Below are 18219 nucleotides of genomic sequence, written 5' to 3' on the forward strand. Positions count from 1 at the left end.
AAATTGACCCTTGAAAAAGCGGAAGAAAAGAATAGGGTTCGAATGAGAAAATGTACTTAATAATTAAAACTCAAATGAGAGTTGAGACTTGAGCATATCCATGAAGAGTAGAAGATTGCCCAAGCCAAAGTCATTAATAGATATTGATAACAAGTAAATTTCCACAAAATAGTTACGTGGGAGTGTATAGATATTGATAACAAGTAAAATTACACAAAAAAGTTACGTCGGAGTGTATAGAAGGCTAAAATATCTTTTGAATGTTGATTTACTCATTTAGATTTTTATGGTAAAAACTTCATTGCTTAGGGCGTATTATATTGTTATGTGACTAAGTTTCCTTTTATCTGTTTGATTCTATTTTTGATAACATATTTGTACTCCTTTCAATAGAGAGGCACATTGACATATTTAGTGATTGACTCACTCCAGTTAAAATAATATTTAATACATCACAGATTATAACTATTTTAGTATGGAGTAGTTTAAAGAGGAGAGGAATTGTTTGGACTTTCAAAAGTAGTCAGAATCTAGGTAAAAAAATTTCAAAAAATCTTATAGAGGAAGTGTTTGAATCATGTTTGGTGGAATTGGATTCAGCACCATAAAAAACATCTAAAACACCTAAAATTTTGAAGTTTAACGACTATAACTTGGATTTACAAAAACCCTTTTTAGATTTTCTCTTAATATGACCAAAATTTCCATAACATTCTCAGCAATTCCTCCAACTAATTAGACTATTACAATTAATAATAATAATTAACAACACAATAATAATGTCGTTCAATCCTACTATTGACACTCAACCAAGCCATGGCTACGAGGTCATAATGTCGTTCAATCCTACTATTAACACTCAACCAAGCCATGGCTACGAGGTCGATCCGATTAGGTACCATGAAGAATATTTGTGCTTGCACCATCTCATTTTGTGTTTCAACGTTAATGATGTGCCTAGTTGCACTTCATTTAATTCAGAGTTTCACAAAATTCAAAATTATTAAATATAATCCCAGAAAAGCCACAGTTCACATCTGCACTGACGAAAAACGGCAGAATACAATTTTTGGAATTGAAGTTTGTTAACTACTGGGGTTTATACCTGCACAACCTTCTGCACTTGTTCTCCACTCAGACACTGCAGCAGCCAGGGCCGTGTATGAACTTCCTCCTGCATCCAACGCAGTCATGGCCTTCTCCTTCAATTCTCTTACTCTTGCTCTTACCCTTCTGCCTCCTCCTTCCATCAATTCTCTAACAACTCTTTCCACTTCCTCTCTCCCTACGAACCCATCGCTTTCCATCTCTGTTTCAATCGCGACCTTAAACTCATTAACCAGTAGAAACTTATTCAACCTCTGCTCGGCGAAAAGAGGCCATGTGATCATCGGCACTCCATGTGAGATGCTCTCTAGGGTAGAATTCCAACCGCAGTGACAAAGGAAACCGCCAGTGGAGGGATGAGAAAGAACAGGAACCTGAGGCACCCATGAAGGAGCAACTAGTCCCCGGTCCCTGTTTCGGCTCTGGAATCCCTCAGGTAAGAGTTGGGAAAGGTCTGTTTCGTTGCTGGGTTGAAAGATTCTTCCAGAAGCACTGCGCAAAACCCACAGGAAGCGATGCCGGCTCGCTTCTAGCCCCAGGGCGATCTCCGTAACCTGCGCCTTGGGCAGGGCACCACCGCTTCCGAAGGAGACGAACAAAACCGACGAAGGGGGTTGCTGGTCTAACCAGTCGAGGCAATCGACCCGCCGGTCTTGGAGAAGTTTGTCACGAGATTCAAGCGGCGACGAAGAAATGACGGGCCCTACTGGATAAACGCGGGGTATTCGATGCCCAAAAGTGGCATTAATAGATATATTTCCCTCCACAAGTGCTTTGATTGGTTCGGTCTCCAGCTCCTCGAAGGTATTTATCAAAAGCCCCTTTATTTCCCGAAGGCGCAAGAAATGATGCACAAACCAGAAAAAGGCTTCATCCGACCTGTCCTGCAACGCAGTCGGCAGATCTCTGCTCGAGATCGGCGGAAGGCCCGGTGCCTTTACTGGAAAATCGGCGTCCTTGAACGAAATTGGAGTCTCCAAGACGATCTTCGGCATAGAGAACATGAGAGGAAGCATAGAAGCAGGGGATGTAAAGAAAACGTAGGTGGGTATGGAGAGCTTGGCTGTCACATCGAACATGGGAGAGCAGAAGAAATCAGTGATGAAAGCAGAGACAGGGGAGCCAGAGTCGAAGAGGGATCTGAGTCCCATTTCTACCAATCCTTTCGATTTCTCCATAGCCATAGATATTCGAGTCTCTGCTTTAATGTGTTCTGCGCCTTCGATCTCCACATCACCCGGCAGCTGGACGAAGGTGATGTCCAGAGACGCGGACGCCATACGCTCCGAGAAAGCAGCGATGAGATGAGAGGAGAACATCCATTGGCATGTCATAAAAGTAACAGACAGTCCATGGCATTCCGAAAGGCGCTTCGCGAACTCGGCGAAGGGGGTGAGATGGCCTAATCCCGCGCAGGGAAAGATGACCACATGAAGCTTTGGGCATTCCATGGCAGCTCAATCCAGATTACAGGCAGTTCTGAGCACTTTGGTAAGAAAGATGATAATATATTCGTTAATAGCTCAGTATGTTGCATACAATTTGTAAAAAAAGTTAGGCCTGTCTTAAAACTAACTACTTTGGTTTTTTCGCTAAGAGTTATTTGTTTTTTCGAGGTAAGTAAATAGGCGTGACATCTCGTGGATTTTTTTAATTCTGAAACAAATTGTTATGACTGTAACTATATATTTATTTTAATAAGGTTTTTAAAATTTAACTTACTTAGGGAATATTCCAAAATATTTTTTATAAGGTAAATAAATTAAAATTTAAAATTTATCTTCAAAATAGTTATGTTATTTTTTCTCTATAATAATTTGGCTATAAAATTTCAAATAAAATTGTGATATTTTGCTGTGTAAAATGCATTTTTGAATGCATAAATAGATTCACTCTCAGAAAAATCTCCGAGGTACTCAAATTCTATAGATTAAACAATTTAAACTCAAGATTTTAAAATTTTTGATAAAAATAACTAAAACAAAATGCTCTGGAAAAAACCATTTAGACTACGCCTAAAACAAATGGAATAAATCTCCATGGTTAAGAATATTATTCCATATTATTAAACATATTTTTATCATTTTTAAATTTTAGCAAAGTGAGATGTATCACGAAGAGTGTGTTTTAATGTTTAAGCGTTTTAATGGTTATTATAAATTGATGCTTATGAATATTTATCAATAATTTAATTTATATGTTTATCTACTTATAAGAATAAAATGAAGTTAAAGTTAAACTGTAAATTAATTTTTAATTTTTCTTTTGTTGGCTAATATTAAGTGCATAAATGAATTAAGTATCGTAAAATACATATAAGAGACTTTAATTATCCGGAAGTGACGATTAAAACTACATGATTCATTTCAATAGTTTCAATTCCACTTCTTTATCCTATTGAACATCACCCAATACAATATTAACTGGTTAATCTTAATTTGTATAATAGATAAGATCAAGTTAACTGGTTAATCTAAAAATAATGAAGATTAACGTCATGGCCTTTCCTTTCATTAACTCCATTATTATGCCTTTGAATGGTTAATTCTAGACCGTGGTTAATAATTCATTTGAATGGTTAATTCCCGATTCTCTAGTCAAAACTTCAACGCTGATGATGTGGATGGTACGCTAAGGCGGGCGCTTTGGTCCTACAAAATCAGGTGCAAAATCAGGTGTTGGTGTTTGGTATCAATATATTATGGAGAAGTTGGGAGCAGGGTGTTGGTGTTTGGTATCAATATATTATGGAGAAGGTGGGAGCAGGGCGTTGGTGTTTGGTATCAATATATTATGGAGAAGTTGGGAGCAGGGTGTTGGTGTTTGGTATCAATATATTATGCATCAGCTACCATTTGAGAGAATATACTTACCACTATTATTAATTAAATTAAATTATTTAAAAAAATTAATATAAATAATTAAATAAAAATTTCTTCCTTAAAATAATTTTCCATGTAAAATCTGATAAAGGTAATACACTGAATAATGTTGGAGACTGTTTTTTATTTTTATTAGATGAAAATGTTAATAATCTGGTTAAAGAAAATACTAATAATCTGCTTAAAAAAAACATGTGAAATCTGATAAAGGTAATATACTGAATAGTGCACTCAAATAATGCCACTTCATTTCTATAAACAACTAACAAACCAGAAACAACTTGATAATGAGGATGCCCCCGGCAGGGCTCGACCAACGCCCCCCCCCCAATAAGCATTGTGTTAGCTTCTCACTTCCATGGGACTAATCTGATGAATACCTTTCTTACTAGTATATACTAAGCTTATACGAGCTCATATTTTTATTTTTATTAGATGAAAATGCTAATAATCTGGTTAAAGAAAATGCTAATAATCTGTTTAAAAAACAACAGTTATGCTAAGTTATTGGGCTAAAAATGCAGTTGAAAAACAATATGATACATTAACATAGTTATTCTTTTTGAGTGGCATTTGAGCTCTGTTTTGATTTTATATGACCAGGTTAACCAAAACTTTTTCCCTGCTTTGAATGGCAGTGCCATTGAACTTGAATCCATATATGTTTATATTTTTCCTGGTTTTAGGAAAAGTGATGTTTATATTTTTCTTGGTTTTAGGAGAAGTGATTTTGTATGATGTCTTACTTTTGAAAATTTCAACCTAATTTTGTAAAACAGGTCTGATTTTATTTTTAAATTTTAGTTATTATTATTTTTTTACTAAAATAATTACAACAAATAGATGCATACACATTAAAATAATTAAATAAATATAAATGAAACTATATAATAATTATATAAATGAATGTCTACACATTTCAAAATAGTTAAATAAATATAAACAAAATTATATAATAGTTATCGGAACATACGTTCCAATATATATATAATTTATTTTTAACATTTTAAAAATGGTGGCTAAGTGTTTCGATAAGTTTCCACATTTACTTCATCACTTTTGTAGTATTTATTTAGATATCCAAATTATATGAACACTAATAAGATATAAAATGGGCTCATTGTTAGAGAGTTGCTGTTGTTGTTTTTTTTTATATGACTATCTACCAAACACATAAAAATAGAAATCCAGTTCATTGTTATAGAGTTGAGATGCAAAAATTTAATTAATGTTTTTTTTATGACTCTCTATCAAACACATAAAAGTAGAAATAGTGTTCAACATAGTGTTACATTGGGAGTCTGAAATGAAGGATTGATATAGAGTTCAACATGATATTTGAAATTGGTTTAAAGAGAAGAGTGCGTTTTTTCTATTTGTGAATTTCTTTGTACAGTTGGATTTTGGGAATTTTTTCACTGTGTTTCAATTTAGGAATTGCCATTTTTATTTGGTGAAGTCTAGTATAGATTTCTTGGAGTTGGAATTGGATGTTGTTCCTCTTACTACATCACTTAATTTGGGTTTTACAAGGAATGAAATGAAAGACAAGAAAAGAAATGAAACGCACACAAAGAGAACACAACAATATAATGAAAACGACTTATATTAATAAATAAAGTGGCAGAATATTATAGTACACAAACTAGGTAACATGGTGGCAGTTATCTTTTAAAAGAGAGATATCTCAATATTATAATGAAAACTTGACTTCTATTAATACATAAAGTGGTAGAATATCATAGAACACAAACTAGGTAGAATGGTGGTAGTTATCTTTTAAAAGAGAGATGAAAACTAATGCATTCGTAAAAGCTATTACAAGAGGCCAAAAGAATGACCTTTTAACATAAAGAAATAATCGTACATATCCAAAACCCTAACCTTAGAAAATGAAGTAACAAAATATTTATGGGCCCCAAGGTGGTTAGTTGGTACATCAACCTCGCAAGGGTGTAACTTTGCATAGAATATCTATTTGGGGTACAAAATAGTTCGTTGGAAATAACTATCAAAGGATTACAACTTTTACCTGGCCCCTAGTCCCTTGAATTTCTAAAATGAATAGTTTAGTGACTCAAAACACCCCTAGTAGCTTGGGACCCAAAAAACAATAGAAAAAATTCCAAGAAGATAGAGAACCATTGAGTCAGTGAAATACGAGGATGACCACCGATATCCACCTGGATCGCCACTAATCCCTTCCTTGATGGAGAATTAAAACACGGGTCACAAATTCTAAAGCATTTAATTGCCTCTTTTTCTATAGAAACATGTTTATTATTTTGACCTTGAGGTTAAAAATGGTATCATGCTTTCTCAAACTATCTTGAAGGGAATGGAAGGAGCATATCAATTTGTTCATGGTGTCCTTGGACCTTTGCTAATATAGGCATCTTTCTGAAAGCTTTCTATAGTCCATCTACTCAAGACCAAGATTCAAAAGTTTAGAATAACAGAGGGAAAACGCACACTAATGGAACAATCCCAAATTTTGAATTTCGATCACATTCTCATTGGTACCATCACCCATTATGTACTAGCGAACTACCATAACCGAGATTTCCAATTCAGAGCTAGAATGCTAAGAAAATTGATATTTTACCTCAATAAAGATAAATGCAATAGACCTAGCTGAAATATCTATTATGTTCATTGTTGAGAGTTGAGAGATATTGTCTAACTGTGAAAAATAACCAAGTCGACACATTGAAACCCCAAAAAACATGTGGTTTCAATGTCAAGGAATAGGTTAAACATATTCCCAGTCATTGACAAATAATACCCCATTTTTGCTTGTAACCATATTAGCCAAAATGTTAGGTTGTCAGAGTATATGACACCATTCCATTAATTCAAAGTTGTGGCAACTACTTATCATCCCTTTCTAAATAGAAATTAGACAAAACTTTGCTATGATATTGTTAAAAATCTATATTTTATGACTAAGTTTGCGTCTCCAACCTAATTAGTTTATTGATCTACATCATAATAATTGGATCAAGTCCTTGCAATAGAAAATATGTTTTTTGTTGCTTTTCAAAATAACTTTGAAACTCCATTCATAGGTATAAATTTAAAAACATAGCATAACAAAATAAGAAGACAAAGCAAAATAACTACAAACGTGGGCCTTCTTCTTTGCAAGAAGTCACAATGCATGGTGATTAGCCACTTGGAATACTAATTAATATGCATCGTCAGCTATGAAGTTAATAACATCAATGGAGTTACTAGCATATATTCTCTGACATGGTAGCTCATGCATAATATAATTGGTATTGATGCCTAATGCTTGCACCCAACTCTCAGTTTCCTCGCATATTTGCACATAATTTAGTATGCCCTGCCTACTTTGGCTTTCAACTTCATTTTACATGACATCTTGATTCCCATGAAAGAATTTATAATATAAAAATAATAGTTGTTCTATAATAAAAATTAATAGTTGTTCTATGTACATCGATCTAGAAACACACTATGATATGTGCTCATAATCACCTTCCATTCTATCGACCAGACTTGACATACCATCCACCATAAACAACATATGGAATGGTCGATGCCATGGCGTTTTCCATTACATTGTTGTGCAACTGCCCTCAACCTTCTTTACCCTTATTATCATCGCGGATTAGAAAATGTGTTGACCCATCAATTATCTTTCATTGACAAAAAAATTAAACCAAAATTGTATAAAGCGGAAATTAGGGGAAATATATATATCTATATATATATATATATATATATATATATATATATATATATATATATATATATATATATATATATATTCAAGTTTTAATTGGTGCATAAAGTTAGAGTAATATTGGATAATCATTTTTTTTAATTTTAAATTTTGTTTATTCAAGTTTTTATTGATGCATAGAGTTGGAGTTTTATTAGACAATCATTATTTTTGCCTCCTGTCACATGTACATAATGTGTAGGCAACATAAACATGATTAGATGTATCACAGTTGGAAATGCAGAAAGATGTTCAAATAACCTCAACCAAGTGTATCTTGTGATGACACCCATTCCTACACAAACATGATGAGACATATCACATTTGGAAACGCAAAAAGATGTTCAAATAAACTCAACCAAGTATATCTTGCGATGACACCCATGAGCATGGTCCATACTAATTAGGGGATTTTTGAGGTCTAAAATGGGCATCCTATGGATATTATAAAATAATAGTGGAAATAATAAAATAAGATTAGATTACATCATCAAGTTTTAGAGGGAAAAAAGACAAAACTATTTTTTCAACTCGTATTTTCAACTTATCCCCGTATGGGTTTACTCAAATTTCAAGCGGAAACACTTGTTGGATACAGAATTTGATTCCTCATCCAAGAAGTACCCATGTTGCATACTTTTGATGGACCCTGCTACATGAAAAATGAGAAATACATGAAAAACGTGATTGCAATCACGTTTTTTCATGTATTTCTCATTTTTCATGTAGTAGGGTGCATTGAAAGTATGCAACATGGGTACTCCTTGGATGAGGAACTAAATTTTGCATCCAACAAGTACTCCTGCTCGAAATTTGAGTAACAACATAGGGAGATAAGTTAAAAATATGAGTTGAAAAAATAGTTTTATTATTTTATTATTTTTTAATGTTTGTACTTTTCTACTCCAAAAATGGTAAATCATCCCCCCCATGGTTGACATCATCATGTTGAATCCTATTGGTTCTTAGAAAATTTATTTTGGTTGTACATTTTTCTTAGGAGGCCCACTTTAGACTTCAAAATGGGTTACTTAATGACTTATATACACATGGTCTTTAGGATTACTTAAATGACTTTTGTATTTTTGCACAGAAGGTGTCCTTTTTTGAAATTAGTCAAGCTAGATATTCATTTATCCTTTTCATCTCACTTTAACATCTGTCTATCTGTCCTTCTGTTGTTGTTTCACCCATTAAGTGATATCTGTTCAAAATTTGAGATACCCGTAAACAAGGAAAATTGTTGACACCTAATCTTCATGATTGGGGGAATTTGTAAATAAATAAATAAATTAGGAATGTGAACAGTCATCGAGAGATGAAATGAACAATCATTCCTATTGTATATAACAATAGCCTACCTATGGAATAAAAGACGAATCAGTTTTTTCTACCTTTGGAGAGTTACTGCCTGGCCTGACATGGTATCAAAGCCAGTTCTAAAAATAGTTGTAACTCCCTTCATCTCTGCCACTGCCTCTGTCCTAAGCGCTGCCACTGCCTCTGTCCTGAAATAGTCTGGCACTGCCTCGGTCTTGAGTGCTGCTCTGCCTTTGTCGATGGCCTGACATGCCCAGAGATGCGTTGGTGCCTCTATGCAGACCTGTCCAAGATCATTTCGCTCTCACGTGACCGAGTTGCGAATTCTCTCATACACACAACGCCTTGAACCATGGTGAATTGTAAATTCCTTAGAACTTACACACGATTGCTTCAAGCATTTGTATATTCCAGATTCTGAGTACGCGGGCTTAAATGTGAAGTCAAGGGACGAATGCTTCAAGAATTTGTATATTCCAGATTCTGAGTACGCGGGCTTAAATGTGAAGTCAAGGTATAATAGTCTGCATCATAGATAGTACTTCATTTAATTTAATTTCTTTGACGTATTGGTGAATGCTTTCCGGAAAAAGAGCATAGCTATCGCCAGTGGAAGTGGGAGTTCCAGAGCAGAGAAGAACGTAGTCGTATTAACGTTTGAATGTTGAATGCGCAATGGTATTATCATTTTGAATTTTGAATGCGTTTGCATTTAAGCTGGTATCTGCTATTATGTTCAATTCTTTGACTCCGGCGAAAAGAGACTTCTTTGTAAAGCTGATGACAAAGGCTTCTGAATTTAATCTTTTGCTTCATTGTGGACTTCTCGGTGAGGGCTTTTCTGAAATTTGCTGCCTTGAAATTTTTCACGAACAGTAGCTGAAGATTGCTTCCTTGAACCTACTTCATTGTCGATTTCTGCATTAGGCAACAGATTCTTTGAAACACTGATCGGCTATTTTATTCAATTCTCTGAAATCCGTGAAAGATAAAAGGCTCCTTTGAAAAGCTGAAGTCATATTAACATTTGAATGCGCTGTTGAATTAAAGTTGAAGTCGCATTAATGTTTGAATGCGTTTGCATTATTAACCCCGTTGAATTAAAGCTGAATCTGCTCACTATATTCAAGAATTGAATGTGTATTAAAGCTGAGCGCATCTGGGGAAAACACTGTGGGTATTAACACTGAGCACTATGGGTGTATATATATACATATTGTCCAAGTCTGTGGTATATATATATATATATATATATTGAATGGTTTTCTTGTTTAAAAGAAAATGAAAGGGGAGGATATTTTATAAATTTTGGAGACATTTGAAGAAAACTTAGTGCATAAAGAATTTGAAATCTATTGCCCTTTTGAGTACAACTTCACTGTATATTAGCATAAAGTTTTTTTTATCAGCAGAAGTATTTTTTTATAGAATGCATTCAATCATCTCTATGGTAGGAATAGTTCTCACTGGCAAGGAGAACTATCCTGAATGGTCCCGGATGATAAAACACACCCTCATCTTCAATGAGTTGTGGAAAGGAGTGTGTGTCGGAGAAGGAGACAATGACCTAGTGCAACCTACATCAGGCAATGAGCTCGTCATTTGGGAAAACAAGAACAACAAAGCATATGCATTAATCGTAGCATCTGTAAATGAAGAAGTAAGTCGCCATATTTCATCATATTCAACTGCCTTTGAAGCTTTACAAAAGTTGAAAGAAATCTATGACTCACATTCTGCACTTGAAGTTGTTCAGCTCATGATTAAACTCTTCACTCTTGAACTGAAAAATAATGATCCTCTTGCTCTTGCATCTGAAGTAAAGTCTATAATGCATGATATTAAATCCACTAAGGTTGAGCTAGATATCCCTCTTATTGCTTTTCTTAAGGCACTCTATCCTACCTACTCCAATTATCTTGAGTCTTTACAAGCAAATGAAAATCTTAAAGATATAACCTTTGACTCTCTTGTGAAAAAGTTTGTTGAAAGAGAGAAAGCCTTTAGAAAGAAGACAACTCCTGAATCTTCTGAAGAGACTATGTGCCTTGCTCATAAAGAAAAGCATCCTACTCAAGATTCTACAAGAGGAAGAGGTGGACGAAGAGGAAGAGGAAGATACTTCAGAGGCAGGGGGGGCAGGCATTTTCAAGGAGAAAAGGTAGATTTGCATTACATTTGCTGCAAACGAAATGGATCACATGATGCTTCTACATGCAAGCTACCATGCGACAAAATTGAGCATAATAGAAACCAGCAGAAAGGTAAAACTGATGATACAGACAAAGGTAAAGCACCTGAATCCGCTCACTATATTGAGGCACAATGTAACATTGGAGTAAATGAAGATTTGTTTAATGCTTCACTTGCTTCTTCGAAAAATGATTGGTTGCTTGATTCAGGAGCAACCTGTCATATGACTCATACAAAAGATTTTTTTGAAGATTTCACTGACAATGTTGATGGAGCAGTATACATTGCAGATCAGTCAAAAATCAAGCCATCAGGGCTTGGCACAATCAGGCTTAAACTGCCTGGTCTTCTAGACTTTCTTCTGGATCATGTTCTATATCTCCCACAGCTCAAGAGAAACTTGTTGTCCTTGGTCCACATCGGCTGGCAAGGTCACTCCATTCATATGTTTGATGGCAAGCTTGAGGTAAGAAAAGCATCTGACCACTCACTTGTCATGAGGGGAATAGAAGAAGAAAGACTTCTCAAACTGCAAGGAACCTCTGCTCATGCACAACATTTCTCATATATTTCTCATCATGAAGAAGGTACACTTCCATCAAGTTTATTATGGCATGCTAGATTTGGACATTTAAACTATGACAGTCTCTGCTTATTGAAGAAAAATGGTGTTGCTGGTTTGCCTACAATTCCTAGGAAACATAAGCAATGTGATGCTTGCATTCTAGGAAAGCATAACAAACAGTGTTTTCATGATTCACATTCAAGAGCACATAGGAAGCTTGAACTCATTCATTCAGATTTATGTGGTCCAATGCTTGTTCCTTCTGCAAATGGAAATAAACATATCATGACATTTATTGATGATTACACCAGAATGTGTTGGGTTTATTTATTGAAGAACAAATCTGATGCTTTTCAAACATTCAAGAATTTTCATAAATGGATTGAAAATGATGCACAATCTCATATTGGGTCTATTCGCACTGATAATGGAAAAGAATATACATCAAATGAATTTGAACACTATCTTCGCCAACATGGGATCAAACATCAAACAACCATGCCTTATAATCCCCAACATAATGGTGTAATTGAAAGAATGAATAGAACAATCTTGAATACGATACGATCCATGCTTTTCTTCAAAAATGTAAAGATAATGTTTTGGGCTGATGTTGTTCTATGCGCTGCATATATAAAGAATAGATGTCCATCTAATGCTATAAGAAACAAGACTCCTTATGAATTGTGGTATGGACATGTTCCTTCGGTAAAACATCTCAGGATCTTTGGTTCCACCTATTATTCTTTGATACCAAAGGTACATAGAAACAAACTCGGTGCTAGAAGTCGTAAGTGTATCTTCCTAGGGTATTCAAACACCTCTAAAGCATACCGCCTCTATGATGAAGTAAATAGAAATTTTGTTGTATCTAGAGATGTCATTTTTCTTGAATCATCCAAATCTGACAATGTTGTTGAGCGGCAACTTGATCACTTGGATAGATTTGCAAAAACGAAATCATTTCAAGAATTTGATAATCAGATTCCACATCTTGAAGGGGGGATTCCTATACTAGAACAACATGTGGAATCTTCTTCTGAAGAACAATCTCCTTTGCATGAAACTCCAACAATGGATGATGCTTTAAGTGATGTAATTGATAGAATTGGGAGACTCAATCTTGATTCAGTCCCAACTCAATCAACAGAGTAGCCTGGGCCATCTCAAAAAGGTCCCCCAAAGTGGCTAACAAAGACACTTGAAAGTGTTCATCCTGATGAAATTGGAAAAACAGGAACCAGAAATTCAAACCGACAAAATGGAGGTGATGTAGATGACTCTAATTCACCTGTTGATATGGATGTTACTTATGATTGTGAATTGAACTTGTCTACAGATTTTGAACCAACTTCCTTCAAAGAAGCTGCTTCTCATGATGAATGGAAAGAAGCGATGCAAAAGGAGTATGATGCCCTCATAAAGAATGGCACTTGGAAGCTAGTTGATCCTCCATTTGGAACCAAACCAATTGGCTGCAAGTGGGTCTATAAGAACAAGTACAAAGCTGATGGCTCACTTGACAAGCACAAAGCTAGGCTTGTGGAAAAAGGTTTTGCACAGAAGGAAGGGGTCGATTATGAGGAAACTTTTGCCCCCACAACAAAGTGGGCCACCATCCAGACACTCTTTGCACTAGCAGCTCAGAACGGTTGGAAAGTCCATCAAATGGATGTAAAAACTACATTCTTGAATGGAGATCTAAAAGAGAATGTTTTTATGTCCCAGCCTGAAGGATTTGCTGTGAAAGAACACGAACAAAAAGTATGCAAACTTGTGAAGTCCTTGTATGGCCTCAAACAAGCACCGCGAGCCTGGTATGAAAAACTAACTGAGCATCTTCTGAAACTCAACTTCAATCATTTTGATCTTGATGATGCAACTTTATTTGTCAAGAAAGTTGGCAAAACAGTTGTATATCTTGTGGTATATGTAGATGATCTTTTAATGACAAGGAACAATGAAAGTTACATAGCATCCATAAAGAAGGAATTGGGGAAAATTTTTGAAATGACTGATTTGGGCTATGTTCATTATTATCTTGGGCGCTTTGGTCCTACAAAATCACATGCAAATCTTTGGAGAAGTTGGGAGCAGGGTGTTGGTGTTTGGTATCAATATATTATGCATCAGCTACCATTTGAGAGAATATACTTACCACTATTTGCTTTGCTATCATGTGCTTACAGCTGTTAACATCACGTGCTTACTTTGCTGTCATGTGCTTACAGCTGTTAACCACATATTTAGTAAAATATTTTTTATAATTTTAGATTTGAGTTTTATAAATCATATAATTTAAATATTTTAGATTTTTTTTTTAAGATGTTGAATTTATTTATGTATCATTATTATTTTTTTAATTTAGATGAAAATAAAATTATTAATTAAATAAAATTATTTAAAAAAATTAATATAAATAATTAAATAAAAATTTCTTCCTTAAAATAATCTTCCATGTAAAATCTGATAAAGTTAATATACTGAATAATGTTGGAGACTGTTTTTTATTTTTACTAGATGAAAATGTTAATAATCTGGTTAAAGAAAATACTAATAATATGCTTAAAAAAAACATGTAAAATATGATAATGGTAATATATTGAATATTGCACTCAAATAATGCCACTTCATTTCTATAAACAACTAACAAACCAGAAACAACTTGATAATGAGGATTCCCTCGGCAGGGCTCGACCAACGCCCCCCCACCCAATAAGCATTGTGTTAGCTTCTCACTTCCATGGGACTAATCTGATGAATACCTTTCTTACTAGTATATACTAAGCTTATACGAGCTCATATTTTTATTTTTATTAGATGAAAATGCTAATAATCTGGTTAAAGAAATACTAATAATCTGGTTAAAAAACAACAGTTATGCTAAGTTATTGGGCTAAAAATGCAGTTGAAAAACAATATGATACATTAACATAGTTATTCTTTTTGAGTGGCATTTGAGCTCTGTTTTGATTTTATATGACCAGATTAACCAAAACTTTTTCCCTGCTTTGAATGGCAGTGCCATTGAACTTGAATCCATATATGTTTATATTTTTCCTGGTTTTAGGAAAAGTGATGTTTATATTTTTCCTGGTTTTAGGAGAAGTGATTTTGTATGATGTCTTACTTTTGAAAATTTCAACCTAATTTTGTAAAACTGGGCTGATTTTATTTTTAAATTTTAGTTATTATTAATTTTTTACTAAAATAATTACAAAAAATAGATGCATACACATTAAAATAATTAAATAAATATAAATGAAACTATATAATAATTATATAAATGAATGTCTACACATTTCAAAATAGTTAAATAAATATAAACAAAATTATATAATAGTTATCGGAACACGTTCCAATATATATATATATATATATATATATATAATTCATTTTTAACATTTTAAAAATGGTGGACAGTTTTTGACCGGAGAGCTGGGGAGATGGAGTACGGACGATCTAGGGTTTGCAAGGGCTATGGTTAGGTCTTCCTGGACCCTGCAGACCGTGCATGAACCACCTTCCCGTCTCCGTTCCGCTCTCCGCTGTGACTGTTTACCCTAACCGCTTCGCCGTTTCACCTGCTGGTAACTTCATGGTGGTCTGAGCCCGCATCACGACTAACGGCGTAACTGCGACGGAACATCCTCTACTGCTCGGGACGGCCTCTTCTCAACTGTCGTTTTCCCCCGGCTACTTTCCGTTTCGAGGTGTCTGCAGATCCTAGGAGCAGCTGGCAATGGAAGACATTGAAGCCGTCGATTACTCCGCGGACCCATTGGAAGGGGTCTCCATTTGGCGCACCCCCCTTGAGGCATCTGGAGGTATGTACAGCTCGGATTATTCTGCTCCATTTCCGCCGTTTCCGTTCTCTGAACCGCATTCAATTCCTCCTGTTATTCTCCCGGACGACCCGCCTTCCTGGCCCGCACTTACCACTCCCCCGCACTCTCCGGCTAACCTAGGGTTTGTTTCGAGCGGTATAAACCCTAACCCTGGTTCATTTCCCCTGGTTTCGAACTCTATCCCCCTACATTACCACAACCCTTCCCTCCCAGGACCTTCCATTAGCATCCCTGTCTCTTTCGAGATCTCGTCTGGCAGTTTTACTGTAGTTCCTCCTCTCACTGGAGCACCATTGTCTTCTGACCCACTTGGTCACCCCCGTCCGACTCGGCACCCGGATTTACAGTCGGAGAACCCGCCTCTGCCTACCCATCCCCTTCGACATCCCCCCCCTAGGGGCCCTAAGCGGAAATATAAGTGTTTTAAATCCAGGGAGGAGGACGTTTTTCTCCGGTTAGAAGAAGACATTCGTTGGGGTGAGACCATGGATTTTGCGGACCGTGTCTTGGTCGGTCGCATCCGTGGCCGTAGTTACTCGGCTGCACGATTGAAGCAGTGGGCAGCGGACGTTTGGGGTCACCATCTGGTTGATATCCCATTTGTGCAGACCTTCGTGCGGGGATGGTTCGCACTCCGTTTCGCGCGTGCAGACCATACTAACTGGGTACTCTCATCATTCTGGCATTTTGACCATGCATCGGTGCTTCTGAAAAGATGGACTCCTCTCTTCGACCCTGAGACGGAGCAAATTGGCATTGGACCAGTATGGATTAGGCTACCTGGTCTACCACTCCAGTACTGGTCAGAGGACATCTTTAAGAGGATTGGGAATGCTATCGGTGTTTATATGGGATATGATAAATCCTATCTGCAGACTGGAATGATGGCATACGCCAGGATTCTCATTAATCTGGACACGAGAGGGGGCCTGATGGAATACATTACGATCCAATGGAGGGATACTGAACGCAGGCAGATCATCGATTATGAAGGAGTTCCATATAGATGTCGCCGTTGCCACAAGGTGGGCCACCTATTCAGAGACTGCCCACTCCTCAAGAAATCTGGTACATTCGGCTCTGAAGATGCAGCGCCTCAGCCGCGGGACACCCAACCTGAGAACCAGCCTGATCAGAACACTGAGGCACCGGTACCCCCTCCGATCGAGGAAGAACCTGAGAAAGCTGGAACTGATGGAGATGCAGGGGTACCCTCTGAACCGCAGCCGGTCCCGTCTGATCTGCAGACGACCATTGGACAAGAGGATCTGACGCTTTCGGGTAAGTCACCTTACTTTTCTCTGTCCAATCCTACTTCATGTATGACTTTGGGCATATCTTCTCATTTATCTGCACCTGCACCCGGCATTTCAATATATCCTTCTTCTCCGCATGCGCCCCATCCCATTCATAATCACTCGCATTCCTCTCTCTCATGCACCATTCCACAGCCCTCACCGGTGGCTCCTCCTTCCAGAATCTCTTCATCGCTGGCCTCCCCCTCTCGAATCACTTCTCCATCTCCGCCCCGCTACTCCCTCCGGCCCCGCTCTAAAGACCGAGGACCTGATGCTGTTGGATTTGATCTCAGTCAAACTCCATTACACAAGGCCTCCAGGGGTAGACCCTCCCGTATATCCAAGGCTAAACACACTGCTGACTTTGAGGTCGCCCTGGGGCGACAGCAAACCATCATTCGGGCCCTTAGAGCGAGGAATGGCCCTGCACCCATTCCCTAATGAAATTTTTGTCTTTCAATTGCCGGGGGTTTGCTAGTTCAGCCAAAAAACTAGCCCTCAGGAGACTTCTCCTTACATCACAGATGGACTTCGTTTTCCTTCAAGAGACTCTCTGTCTTGCTGACCCCCTCATTCGAACTCTCTCTGGCTGGCTTCCTTCCTGGACCTTCCATGCTTTGGATGCGTCTGGAAGATCAGGGGGTTTGGCAATTGGGGTCAATAATATAGTTGTGGAGATCAAGAATACTTTTGGAGGAAGAGGGTTTATTGGAATGGACATCTGCACTCATACAGCTGTTAATGACATCAGGATAATCAATGTATATGGTCCCTGTTCTGACCAAGCTAATTATTGGAGTAACCTTCTTACTTCGGAGCTGTTTCCGGCAGACAATATTATACTTGGAGGGGACCTTAACTTCTCTATTGGTTATAGTGAATCATGGGGACACTCTGCTCAGATCGACTCTCTATCTGATACTATTTCCAGCTTACTGGAGGACCATCACTGGGTCGACATACCGTCTGCCAAGCTCCAATACACATGGACCAATAACAGGAGTGGTGATCAGAGCCTTGCTAGGCGGTTAGATAGATTCCTCATTAAGGAAGCCCTAGTCAATGTACTTCCCAGAGTCCGGCAATGGGTTGGCACAGGGGGCATATCTGATCACCGTCCTATCTTCTTAGAAGCTGAAGATATTGCCCACAAGATTAAGAGCCCCTATAAGTTCAATGCAGCTTGGCTACAAGATCCCTCATTTATACATCTGGTGCATAACTTTTGGCGAACCAACGCTATCAGAGATGATGAGGA

The 18219-nt window shown here is 37.0% G+C and overlaps 1 pseudogene; it reads right to left on the reverse strand.

Moving 5' to 3' along the window:
- Positions 1 to 793: 793 nt before the first annotated feature.
- Positions 794 to 2655, reverse strand: LOC149158177 (UDP-glycosyltransferase 72B1 pseudogene; annotated as a pseudogene).
- Between the last annotated feature and the right edge of the window lie 15564 nt (positions 2656 to 18219).

This window comes from Pinus tabuliformis, chromosome 5_2 (assembly GCF_031772625.1).
Source record: "Pinus tabuliformis cultivar Carrire ecotype Pingquan chromosome 5_2, CPIR1, whole genome shotgun sequence".
NCBI classification, from domain to species: domain Eukaryota; kingdom Viridiplantae; phylum Streptophyta; class Pinopsida; order Pinales; family Pinaceae; genus Pinus; species Pinus tabuliformis.